The following is a 14,114-nucleotide window of genomic DNA, read 5'->3' on the forward strand; positions in this document are numbered from 1 at the left end:
TACATGTTGACCAAATAAAATTCCATTTCTGTTTAAATCAGCCAAATTTGGTTTCAGTTTCTTACAACTTAAACTCCTAAGAACTTTATCTGATAGACATAGTGTAAGATCCAGTACACTAATTTAGTGACCTTGGGCAAAGTCACTTAATACCTTGAGACTCAGATTCTTTATGTGTTGCCCCTTTTGCTCTAAGATAATTTTAGTTTTTTTAAAAGCTAAATCTCCAAGAACAGAATAGTGTTTTTTCCAAATGTCTTCATTCTTTATATGTTCTTAGAAATGAGCCACATCTGCTCAAAGTTTGTTATTCTCAATAAATCTTTACATATTGCCAATGTCTTTGTCACCATTGCCACCAGTATCACCAACTCAATAACATTATATTAAAGTACCAAACTAAAAGATAATATAGGAGTCAAGCTAAATAAATGCTAAAGAAGTTCACAAGGGAACTTTGTTGAGAAATGGGTGGGACTAGAGGTAGGTTTCAATGGAAGACAGAATTATGGTGAGCAGAGAGGAAAGGTGGTGTACAGACACTTTATACACATGAGAGCAGAGTGGTACAAGTATATGATGAGAAGGTGGAATAACAGGAAATAAGCAAGAGGAATACCCACAAGCTGTGCTCTAGCTTCTCTTGATACCTAGGAAAATATTTCAATTCCACAGTTTAAAATTTAGTCTCATGCCTTTCTTCAAATTGCACCTATATCTATATTCTCAACCCAGCTTGCTTCCACCATCTTCTTGCATCCAAAGACTATAAAAACATCTTTTTAAGTGTCTTTGCATTACTTATAGGCTCCTATATTTTACAGAGCCTTTTTCTCATGAACTGCTACCAAACCAAATTTTTCCCTTTCTATACTTATATATTTTAATATATATGCTGGACTTTCTAATTACCCTCATAAATTTTTCTTTTTTTAGCCTAAAATTATAGCTTATTCATTAGAATTTGGAATCCTAACTCTCTAGGCCAGCATAATAGATGCTAACTACTGCAGTTGATATAATCTGAAAATTTCATAGGTATCTCTCATAGATCTTTGTTCGTTTGTTACAGAAAATATTAAATGAGGCTTATAAGGTGTAGCCCTTCAGAAATATCTCTCCAAGTTGATATTGATCTTATCAGTACTTGGGTTTTGTTTAACTTTTCAGTCACCGATAAATAAATTCACCCAACTGTTCTGCAAGGAAGAAAGTGTGATTTAGTAAATAGAGCAATGTACTACTGAGATTTCTATGAACATGATTCTGACTCAAACCTGGCCCTGGCCTTGTCAAGTCAGTTAACTTCCCTTGAGCTCATTTAGAAAATGAGAGGGCTGTATTAAACTTATTTACTGTCCCAAAGTTCAGGGATTCTGTCATCCAATCCTTATTTCCCTATAAAAATAGACAGTATTGTACTATCTCTTCAAGTCTCCTAGAGACAGGGCAATATTTCTCTTTGGTCTAATTACCAGTATTTCAGCAAAGGTGAGTCTCTCAATATTCTCAAAAATAAACAGTCTAATTTCTATTCATTGCACAATTATTTGTTGAGTGCCTACTGTGTCAAGCATTATTCTAAGAGGCTTCTAAAATAAATCACCAACAATAAAAAACAGAATTAATAACAAAATAAACTCTGCATTCCCAGATTTACCTCCTGCTCATTGATTTTGGATTTATGAAGCATTTTGAAAGTATAACTCACTCTCCTTTCCACCATAGTTTCCACAGCATCAATCTTTATGCATTTTATTAAAAAACTACATTTTGTACCTGAATTCTCAGATATTCTCTCATTCCTTCTGAGGCCATATGTAATTAACCGTGTTCTTTACTTTTCTGGTGTTCTCTGTGGGACCCTTAGAGAAATGGGAAATGTATCAGTTAAGGTTTGATCAGGGAAGCAGACACTAGAATAGAATAGAATAGAATAGAATAGAATAGAATAGAATAGAATAGAAGAATAGAATAAAGATTTATATAGGGATTAAGTTCTTTGTAAGTCCCATGAGAGCTGTTTAAGCAGTCTATGTAAATCTTTTGCTTCTTCATATAGTGTTGGGCCTGAAATCAGTGAGACCACCTTTCAGAAAGGGAAGACAGACATGATGTGGGAGAGACAAAGGACAAAGTGGAAGTTTGAGGACAAACTGGGACTCCGTGTGTCTATCACTTGTCCTACTCAAAATGCTATAGACAATCTGGAGAATAAACTGGTGCTCTAGGCATAGAACTATACATGCACATGACTCAGGATTAGGAGATGAAGGAGGAAATCCAGTGGGAAATGGCTTTCTGCCCCAAAATGAACCAGTGGATAACCAAAAACATCTGCCCTATGCTGACCTTCAGAGCACAAAATTGACTACTACTTCACATTTATCTCTAAATCTAAAGATAAATTGTGGGCAATTCTAACCAAGAAGCACAGAAATGAAAATTATGGGAAATGTAGTTCCAGCTTAGCTAGTGTTGACATAGTACAAAGCCCTCATAAGAATCAATATATGACTGAACAGCCCTTACAAACTTTTCCTCCTTTAATCTTCAGAGCCTTTTGAGTACTCATTCCCAAATTCCCTGCTATTGTACTCATTTCTGCTATCAGCAAGGAAAAAAAAAACTACATAAAAAAAACTTCAAAAGTCTTTACAGGGAAAATTATAAAACTTTAAACACAAAATAAAATGAATTAAATTAAAAAATAGTATGAAAATGAATGGGAAGCCTCAATATTAAAGTTAAAAAGAAACTTAAGCACAAATTAATCTAAAAATTCGATGAAATTCCAAACAAAATCCCAATTAACTTGTTTTTTAGAAACTATACTTCACCTAAAAGATTAAAGGACCATGAAGAGCCAGGACAGTTATGAAAAGAACAACAAGGTACAGGGACTTATTCTCCCAGATGTCAAGACCTATAGGTGGTTGCCAGAGGTGGGAAGTTTGAGAGAGAATTAAATGAGTGAAGGGGATCAAAAGGTACAAACTTCCAGTTATAAAATAAACAAATCATGGGGATGTAAAAAAAACTTACAATAAAGAGATGATATTGAACACCGTAATAATAGCATAGGACTTTCAAGACTGCCATTAAATCAGAATAGAGAGTTAGGTACAGACACATACAAATATGATCAAGGTAGCTTTATAAATTTTGTAGCAAAAAATGAAATACAGAAAAATAATATTAGGGACTTCCGCCAAGATGGAGCCATAGGTGGGAACACTTTTCATCCTCGCACAACCAAATCTAAAAATAGTAAAGTTTTAACAACAATAAACACAACCAAACCACACAGAAAATCGAATACGGAGTCTGGAAACAATAACCACTCAGCTAAACCAGTGAGAGGGGCGAAACCAGCAATGGAGCCAATCGGGCAAAAGATCCGGGCAGTGCACAGGCAGCCGGGGTCGCAGATCCCAGGTGCGGGCTAGCTACGGACGGGGAAGAGGCACCCAGGGAAGAGGCACTGCTGGCTGTCTGCAGTTGGTCCTGCATTTGCACGCAGATAAACCAGTGAAGAGGTGAGCGTTGAGACAGATCTCGCAGGCCCCAGTGACTGGGGCAGCAGGGCAGGAGACTCGCACATTTGCCCTTGGATAAGCAGGCGGGGGTGAGCGGTGAGGCGCACTGGGCAAGCAGAGAGGACCGCCATTGCTCCCTCTCTGACCCCGTCCCCACATACAGCATCATACACCTGCGACCTGAGTGGCCACGCCCCGGTAAACACCAAGGTGCCTCTCCTCGTATGTAACAGGCACGAACAGATCAAAACATGGCTCAAGAACAACTCAGAGCCCCAGAGCCAATAAATCTAAGCAACCAAGAAATAGCCAAATTTTCAGACGCACAGTTCAAAACACCGGTGATCAGGATGCTCACAGAACTGGTTGATTTTAGTCACAAATTAGACAAATATATGAAGGCAAAACTAATTGAAATGAATGGAATTGCACAGGACACCAATAGCAATGAAAAGGAAACTGGGACTCAAATCAATGGAGTGGACCAGAAGAAAGCAAATAATGGCCAAACAGAAAAGAGCGAAGAAGCAAGAAATCAAAGAAATGAGGAGAGTCTTAGGAACCTCCGGGACATCTTTAAACGCTCCAACATCCGAATTATAGGGGTACCAGAAGGGGGAAAGGCACACCCACGAGTGGAAAACTTATTTGAACAAATAATAAAGGAGAACTTCCCCAATCTGGCAAAGGAAATAGACTTCCAGGAAATCCAGGAAGCTCAGAGAGTCCCAAAGAAGTTGGACCCAAGAAGGAACACACCAAGGCACATCATAATTATATTAGCCAAAATTAAAATGAAAGAGAGAATCCTAGAAGCAGCAAGAGATAAGGGGACAGTCACCTACAAAGGAGTTCCCATCAGACTGTCAGCTGATTTCTCAAAAGAGACCCTATAGGCAAGAAGGGGCTGGAAAGAAGTATTCAAAGTCAGGAAAGGCAAGGACCTACATCTAAGATTGATCTATCCAGCAAAGCTTTCTTTTAGAATGGAAGGACAGATAAAGTGCTTCCCAAATAAGGTCCAGTTAAAGAAGTTCATCATCGCCAAGCCATTATTGTATGAAATGTTAAAGGGACTTATCTAAGAAAAAGAAGTTAAAGAAACATGAACAGTGAAAGGACAACAAACTCACAGGTATTAACAACCACACCTAAAACAAAAGCAAACTAAAAGGACAGCTAGATCAGGAGTGGAAACATAGAAATGAAGATCTCAAGGAGGGTTAGCAACAGGGGAGTGGAAGGAGGAGAAGGGGGGAGAAGGTACAGAAAATAAGTAGCATAGACGGTAGGTAGAAAATAGATAGGGGGAGGGAAAGAATAGTATGGGAAATATAGAATCTAAAGAACTTGGGATCCGAGGGGACTTCCGCCAAGATAGAGGCATAGGTGGATAAACCGTACCTTCTCACACAACCAAGTTTAGAGACAACTAAATATTAGCAACAGGAAACACAGCCAGAACACAGAAAATTGAACTTTTCAGAAGTCTGTTAACAACAAATTCTTCAGCCTGACTGGTAAGGGGCGAAACCAGCAGCTGGTGGAGTGGGATTGCACAGGAAAACTCAGTCAGATGGACTCAGGCACTCGGAATCCAGGCGCAGGGTTGGACCTAGTGAGCGACCGAGCGAGCGACCAAGTGAGCAACCGTGGGGAAACAGCGAGGGAGCAGGGCTGCGGGTTGACTGTGGTCTCGCACTGGTGCGCGGATAGACAAGCGAGGGAGTGGGCAATTGGACCGGGACCCAGCCGTCCCCGCTGCAAGCGGCAGGAGGACGCCGCCATTTCCCTGCTCTGACCCCACCTCCACATACAGCATCATAACCCAGCGACTCTGAGTGGCCAGCCCTGGTGAACCACCTAAGCCTTTGCTCCTCACCCAGGAGCACGAAACACGAAACAGCAGAGGGTAGAAACAGCAGTAGATAGAAAATAGATGGGGGGGGCAAGAATAGCATGGGAAATATAGAATCTAAAGAACTTGAGACACATGGTCATAAACTAAAGGGGGGGTAATGGTGGGAACAGGGGGGTAGGGTAGAGGGGAATGAAGGGGGGAATAGAACAACTGTAACAGCATAATCAATAAAAAAAATTTTAAAAAAAAAGAACTTGAACACATGGTCATAAACTAAAGGGGGCAAATGGTGGAAGAGGGGTGTGCAGGGTGGAGGGGAATGAAGGGGGAAATAGAACTGTAATGACACAATCAATAAAATATATTTAAAAAAAACAAGCCACAATATAGGACAATATAACTGAAATAAATATAACTGACAAAGAGTTAATATTTAGAATATGTAAAGAACCCCTACAACACATTAAGAAAATGAAAAATAACTCAATAAAAATGGGCAAAAAATATGAACAAGCAATTCATAAAAGAGAAAACTCAAGTGACCAGTAAACATAAGAAGGAAACTAAATTTCTCTACTAATAAAAGAAATGCAAATAACAACAGATTCATTCATATTCATCAGGCTAAAAAACATTTTAAAGTCTACAAAAGTAAGTATTGGTGAGGATGTAAAGAACTAGAAACTGATATATTGCTGGTACAAGGTAAATTGATACAACCACTTTGAGGAGTGATTTGTTAACATTAACTAAGTTGAAGATGCATATTGCATATGACTCAAAAACTATTTCTAGAGAGCTCTTATATGGATGTACAATGAGAAATACATAAGAATATTCATTGTAGCATTAATGTAACACTGAAAATTGGTAATAATCTAAATGTCTATCAACAGGTAACTAAATAAATATAAATTAAGCAATATTCATTCAATAAGAAAAATATTGAATAGTTAAAATGAATGTAGTGTAGTTATATATACTAACAGGGATAATTATGAATAATAACCTTGAAAGGAAAAAGCAATTTGCAAATGGTATTTATAGTGTGAGACCATTTAAATAAAACTTGGAAATGTGCAAAACACTAGCAGATATTATAGTATATAGTAAATTTATAAAGGCATGAATGAAAATGATATATACCAATCCAATGAGCATCACTGTAGAAAAAGAGAGAAGCTACAAAGTGAGTTCAACTATATATGTACAGTAATGTTTAGTTTCTTTCTTTTTTTTTTTTTAAAGATTTTATTTATCTTTAGAGGGGAAGGGAAAGAGAGAGGTAGAGAAATATCAAAGTATGGTTGCTTCTCATGTGTCCCCTGCTGGGAACTGGCCTGCAACCCAGGCATGTGCCCTGACTGGGAATCAAACCATGATACTCTGGTTTGCAGGCCTGTGCTCAGTCCACTGAGCTACACCAGCCAGGGCCGTAATGTTTAGTTTCTTTAAATAAGAAAATCTGAAGCAAACATAGCCAAATATTAAGATTTGACCAGCTGGTTGGTGGATATATTGTTTTAAGTTAGTCACTATACTTTCCTGTTTGCCTGTAATAGTTTGTAATTTAAGTGGAAGGAAGGAAGGAAAGAAGGAAGGAAGGAAGAGAGGAAGGGGGCAAAAAGGAGGGAATGAAAGCAGCATCTGCATCCCATGTCCTACTCAATGCCACAGTTTGTTGCTGTTCCTTCATCACAGTGCAGCAACGTTGTATAGTGGAGAGGAAGAAGTCTTGTTATTCAAAGATTTAAGTCATGATTCTAATGTGGTCCCTTCTGAGTTAAGTGACCTTACTCAAGTCACATAATTCAAAAGGTATAGAGCTAGGATTATTTGAATTAGTACGGACTTGGTTCCATTACTACAAACATAAGAAAAAAGTAAACCCAGCTCAGAAAGTTGTGAAGATTAGCTAAAACAGCTTATAGAAAATAACTAACATAGTGCCTGTCATGTAGACATGTGATAAACAAATGCAGAATGAATGAGAGATTTCCTTCACTTGTTTCCAACTTTCTGCTAGTTCTTTCCCACTTTCTATGCCCTATCTTCAGCCTGTTTTTTGCTAAAAGGCATGACTTTTGGAGGGCTTTCTCATAAATCTGTACAATTTTTTCCTGATACTTCTAAAAAGTAAGGACAAGTATGTTTGTTTTCCACATTTTGTAGATGGGGAAATTAATGCTCATAAAAGTGAAGGAAGTAGCCAGTGTTACATAGGGTATTTAGAGAGTAGCTGAGACTGAATTGGAATTCTCTTGAATATTGGCTTGCTATTCTAAACACTCTGCCATAATATTTAAAAATAAAACAAAAATACACAAACAAAATCAGTTAAAAGTACATACCTCAAGACTTCCAGGATGGTAAAGACTAACTGCCTCAGACTCCACACTTCCCATATTCCCCATGCTTCTAAAAAACAAATCACTGAAACAGAGAAAATTCTCAACAGCAACAGTAAGACTCAAGAAATTAAACCCGACTTCTGCCAAGATGGAGGTGTAGGTGGACACACTGTGCCTTCTCACACAACCAAGTTTAAAAACACAAAGTTTTAGCAACAAAAATGCAACCAAACCACAGAAAATAGAACTATATGGAAGTCTGACAACAACGAACCCTTCGGCCAAACCAGTAAGAGGGACAGAGCCAGCAGCAGAGCAGGATTGGGCAGGAAAGATGCACCAGACTGACCGGGCGTGTGACCCAGGTGCACCAGCAGCCATGGGCAGATCCCGGGTGTGGAGTAGCAGGAGGACCCACTGAGGGCGAAAGGTGGTGGACCCACTGCGGGCTGACTACGGTCACACATTCGAGCATAGATAAACCAGTGAAGGAGTGAGCAGTGAGACAGACCGTGCAGGCCCCAGTGGCGGGAAGTGGCAGAGGGGACTGCTATTGTCCCTCTCTGACCCTGCCCTCACATACAGCATCACAAACTAGCGACCTGGGTGGCCCCGCCCTGGTGAACACCAAAGGCTCCGCTCCTCATAAGTAACAAGCACAAACAGATCAAAACATGGCTCAAGAACAACTCAGAGCCCCAGAGCCCATAAATCTAAGCAACCAAGAAATAGCCAAACTTTCAGATGCACAGTTCAAAACACCGGTGATCAGGATGCTCACAGAACTGGTTGATTTTAGTCACAAACAGGAGGAACATATGAAGGATAAACTAATTAAAATGAAGGGGAATGAATAAGAAACCAATAGTAATGGAAAGGAAACTGGGACTCAAATCAAAGGAGTGGACTAGAAGGAAAAAAAAATGACCAAACAGAAAAGGATGAAGAAACAAGAATTCAAAAAAAATGAGGAGAGTCTTAGGAACCTCCAGTACATCTTTAAACATTCCAACATCCAAATTATAGGGGTACCAGAATGGGAAGAGGAAGAGCAACAAGTGGAAAACTTATCTGAACAAATAATAAAGGAGAACTTCCCCAATCTGGCAAAGGAAATAGACTTCCAGGAAATCCAGGAAGCTCAGAGAGTCCCAAAGAAGCTGGACCCAAGAAGGAACACACCAAGGCACATCATAATTACATTAGCCAAGATTAAAATGAAAGAGAGAATCCTAGAAGCAGCAAGAGATAAGGGGACAGTCACCTACAAAGGAGTTCCCATCAGACTGTCAGCTGATTTCTCAAAAGAGACCCTATAGGCAAGAAGGGGCTGGAAAGAAGTATTCAAAGTCAGGAAAGGCAAGGACCTACATCTAAGATTGATCTATCCAGCAAAGCTTTCTTTTAGAATGGAAGGACAGATAAAGTGCTTCCCAAATAAGGTCCAGTTAAAGAAGTTCATCATCGCCAAGCCATTATTGTATGAAATGTTAAAGGGACTTATCTAAGAAAAAGAAGTTAAAGAAACATGAACAGTGAAAGGACAACAAACTCACAGGTATTAACAACCACACCTAAAACAAAAGCAAACTAAAAGGACAGCTAGATCAGGAGTGGAAACATAGAAATGAAGATCTCATGGAGGGTTAGCAACAGGAGAGTGGGAGGAGGAGAAGGGGGGAGAAGGTACAGAAAATAAGTAGCATAGACGGTAGGTAGAAAATAGATAGGGGGGAGGGCAAGAATAGTAGGGGAAATGTAGAATCTAAAGAACTTGAGACACATGGTCATAAACTAAGGAGAGGGGAATGGTAGGGGAGGGGGTGTCCAGGGTAGAGGGGAATGAAGGGGGGAAATAGAACAACTGTAATGGCATAATCAATAAAATATATTTTTTAAAAAGAAATTAAACCCAAGGCACTTAGACATACACACAAAAGTAACACAGGGTCTAGACCAGATTAACTCATAGTTAATCCAACCACTGAATGGATGAACCATTAAGAACCATAAAAATGTTAAAGAGGAGCTGCAAATTAATTCCCAAAAATTCAGGGGAACATCAAGTCTAGAGAATTCTTATATGTACTTACTAAGCAACATCTGGTCAGGATTATCACATTACCAGGTAAGATAATTGTATAAAACAGAAAGATAATGGACCCAGCAGGAAAGAGCACACTCTGAAATAAAAAAATATTTATAGAAATATACTAGGAAAGAAAAAGTATAAATAAAATTTAAAAGAGCATGAAAAAGAAAGATAGAACAAACATTTGAATAATAGAAGTTTTAAAGAATACAGAAAATTGGGCACAGATGGGATCAATAAATGTATAAAATAATTTTTTTTCACCTAAAAAAAAGAACTGAAATTGGGTACAAAGAAAGCTCAGAGAGAAAACCAAAATTAGCTAGCAGAGCCCAGGGCCATAGCTTTAGGAAAATAAATTAAAATTACTGGTAAAAATGTAATAACTCTAAACCTCCCAACGTGAAAAAAGGTAGGTTATATACAAATTGAGCACCTTTATATTTTGCCATTGACATAAAACCAAAAAATCAGAGAAAAAGACATTTATCTCAAGTGTAAGTTTTATTTGTAATTAAATGGACCAGGAAAGCAAAATTAGTTTGGAAAAATGTTAATAAAAAATACAATATTTTAAATATTTGGTGTCTTCAAGAGCACCAAAGTTTCTGTAAACTATTATTTGAAGAAAAGTGACTTTGAAGAAAAGTAATGTGTTTTATCAACTTGGCTAGGCTATAACCCACAATTATTCAATCAAACACTAAATTAGGTATTGCTTTGAAGGTATTTTGTAGCTATGACTAAGATTCATAATCAATTCATTTTAAGTGAAGGAGATTATCCTAGATTATCTGGGTGGACCAGATTCAATCAGTTGAAAGCCTTTAAGAATAAAACTGAGAAGAAAGTCCACCTGCAGACTAAAGCTTCACCTTGCCAGAGAGTTCTAGCCTGACCTTCATAATGGCCTACCATATGGATTTTGAACTTTTCTAGCCAGCCCCACAATTACAAAAGACAATTTCTTGCAACAAATCTATTATTATATATCTCCTAATGGTTCTCTTTCTCTGGTAAACTTAACTAACAGTGATACCAACCATAGTTATTAGTAAATCTTCTTCATTGATATAATATTAGAAAAAGATAATTAAGAGAGATTTGGGGAATTATAAAACCCCAATTGTAAATTAATAAAGAATGAGAAAGTATGAGAAAATCATAAGATAAAGAAGCTTAATGTACTAATAAACTATTTATCTGATATTTTGATAGCTAAAGTTATTTTTATTAAATCTCTATAAATAGGTAAATATATAATTAAGGATGTTTTTGAACTTAAGATTTTCATCAATAGTATTAAAAACAGGGTATTTAAGGTAGCCAACTTCCAACATAGCTCCCAATAGCCTTGCTTTCTGATATTTACATTCTTGGGTTCTCCCTTCTCATATTGTGTTAGGTTGGCTTCATGATCAACAAAATACAGCAAAAGCAATAGTATGTCACTTGGGGGATTATGGTTCTAAAACATACTGTGGCTTCTGTATTGACCTTTCTCCCTCTCTTGGATCATTTGCTCTAGAGAAAGCCGGCAGCTATGTCATGAATAGTCCTGTGGATAAGTCCATGTGGTAAAGAATGAAGCCTCCATCTAACAGGCATTAAGGAACTAAGGCCTTTTGACAACAGCCATGTGAGTGAGCTTGGAAGCAAACTTTGCAGCCCTGGTCAAGTCTTCAGAAGACTAAAACACTATGCAACCTTTAAACTGCAACCCTGTGATGTACCCTATGCAAGAACAGCCCAGCTACAAGGCAGCAGCTGGTATATTGGGCAGTCCCACATTTGCATGGGGATAAAATGGGAGGAACAACTGGGGAGCAAGACAGACTGTGCAACCCAGGGTTCCAGTGCAGGAAAATAAAACCTCAAAACCTCTGGCTGTAAAAATCTGTGGGGCATTGTGGTAGCAAGAGATACTCCCAGCCTCACAGGAGAGTTCACTGGAGAGACCCACAGAGTCCAAGAACACACACAAGCCCACTCACCAGGGGATCAGCACCAAATGGGCCCAATTTGCTTGTGGGTAGTGGGGGAAGTGACTGAAAGCTGACTGAAAGTTGAGCAAACAGCATTGTTCTCTCTTGGAACCTCCCCCACATACAGTACCACAATGAAGCAAAGTAGGTTGCCCTGCCCTGGCAAACACTTAAGGCTCTGCCCCTCATAATGTAAGAGGTCTGCCAAGACAAAGAAATATGGCCCAAATGAAAGAACAGATCAAGGCTCCAGAAAAAGAACTAAGTGACAAAGAGATAGATAGCCAACCTATCAAATGCAGAGTTCAAAACACTGGTAATCAGGTTGCTCACAAAGATGATTAGGTATGATCACAAAATAGAAGAAAAACTGAAGGCTATGAAAAGTGAAATAAAGAAAAATATATAGGGAACCAACAGTGAAGGTAAGGAAACTAGGACTCAAATCAATGAACGGGAACAAAAGGAAGACAAACATTCACTGGAACTGAATGAAGAAACTATAATTCAAAAAAGTGAGGAGAGGCTTAAGAAACTCTGAGACAACTTCAAACGTTCCAACATGTGAATCATAGGGGTTCTATAAGGACAAGAGGAAGAGCAATAAATTGAAAACTTAGATGAAAATATAATGAAGGAGAACTTCCCCAGTCTGGCAAAGGAAATATCCTTGCAGGAAGCCCAGGAAGCTCAGAGAGTCCCAAAGAAGTTAGACTCAAGGAAGCACACACCAGCACATCATAATTACTTTACCCAAGATTAAAGAGAAGGACAGAATCTTAAAAGCAGCAAGAGAAAAGGAGACAGTTACCTACAAAGGCGTTCCCATAAGACTGTCAGCTGATTTCTCAAAAGAAATCTTGCAGGAAAGAAGGGGCTGGAAAGAACTATTTGAAGTCATGAAAGGCAAGGACCTACATCCAAGATGGGTCTATCTAGCAAAGCAATCATTTAGAATGGAAGGGAAAATAAAGTGCTTCCCAGATAAGGTCAAGTTAAAGGAGTTTACCATCGCCAAGCCCTTAATATGTGAAATGTTACAAGGGTTTATCTAAGAAAAAGAAGATGATGAAAAATATTAATAGTAAAATGACAACAAATTCACAACTATTAACAACTGAACCTAAAAAAAAAAACTAAACAAATGACTAGAACAGGAACAGAATCACAGAAATGGAGATTGAATGGAGAGTTATCAGTGGGGAGGGGAAGGGGAAAGAATGGGGGAAGAGGTACAGGGAATAAGAAGCATAATGGTAGGTACAGAATAGACAGGGGGAGGTTAAGAATAGTATGGGAAATGGAGAAGCCAAAGAATTTATATGTATGTCCCATGGACAATAAACTAAGGTGGGGGAATGCTGGTGGGAGGGGTTTACAGGGCAGAGAGGAATAGAGAGGAGGAAAAAAATGGGGCAACTGTAATAGCATACTCAATAAAATATATTATAAATAAAATAAATAAAATTAAAGTAAAAATTAAAAGAACTACCCAACTAAACTACTCCTGGATTCCTAACTTTCAGGAATTTGGTAAGATAATAAATGTTTGTTAAAATGCTAAGTTTTTCTTCCAAATTAATTTAAAAGATAAAAAGAAACAAAGTGAAATCCAAAGAACAGGTAGATGAATGAAAGAAAAGTAAGTTACGAATTGTTAACCTTGAAAAAAAAACAGCTAGGTATTTTCACCAGCAAATCAAATTTATTCAGAAATAGCAAGGAATTGCAGTTAGGGACAAGCATGCTATAGCAAAAAAAAAAAAAAAAAAAAAAAAAAAAAAAAACATTGGCAAGTCCAGCAAACAAAGAAGAGAGATTTTACTTTACATGAAAAAGGGGGAAATTGAGAGGGTGTGGTTTGAGTGAAATTTCACTGGAGAAACTAGAGAATTCAGGGTAGTGATGGCTTCTCATTGGCTGAGTTATAATGGTTTTTATGGGTTGGGTGTGTTGCTGGGCTAGGAGGAAATCTTCCTTCCTCCTTCTGGGGTAGTAAAACAGAGACATTTCTTTTTGAGAATGCAAGGTAGTCTCTTCCTGTTGGGGTGTGTAATTGACATTGAGGGCAGCACAGGAAAGCTTCTCCTTGTAGCCTCCTCACTCCATTTTAAATGAGGTTTCCTTTATTCAGTTTCACAGAAGCATAAAATAGAAAGTAAAAAAAAAGAATAATAATTAAAATTATTCTAAAGAATCTAAATCTTACTAGTAGAAGGCAAAAAGCATAAGTTATTTAAAAATCAATTACATAATAAGTTATTAATATAGATACTTAAAAGTCAA

The sequence above is a fragment of the Artibeus jamaicensis genome, unplaced genomic scaffold (genome assembly GCF_021234435.1).
Source record: "Artibeus jamaicensis isolate MK-2021 breed Jamaican fruit bat unplaced genomic scaffold, CSHL_Jam_final contig_475, whole genome shotgun sequence".
Taxonomy (NCBI): Eukaryota; Metazoa; Chordata; class Mammalia; order Chiroptera; family Phyllostomidae; genus Artibeus; species Artibeus jamaicensis.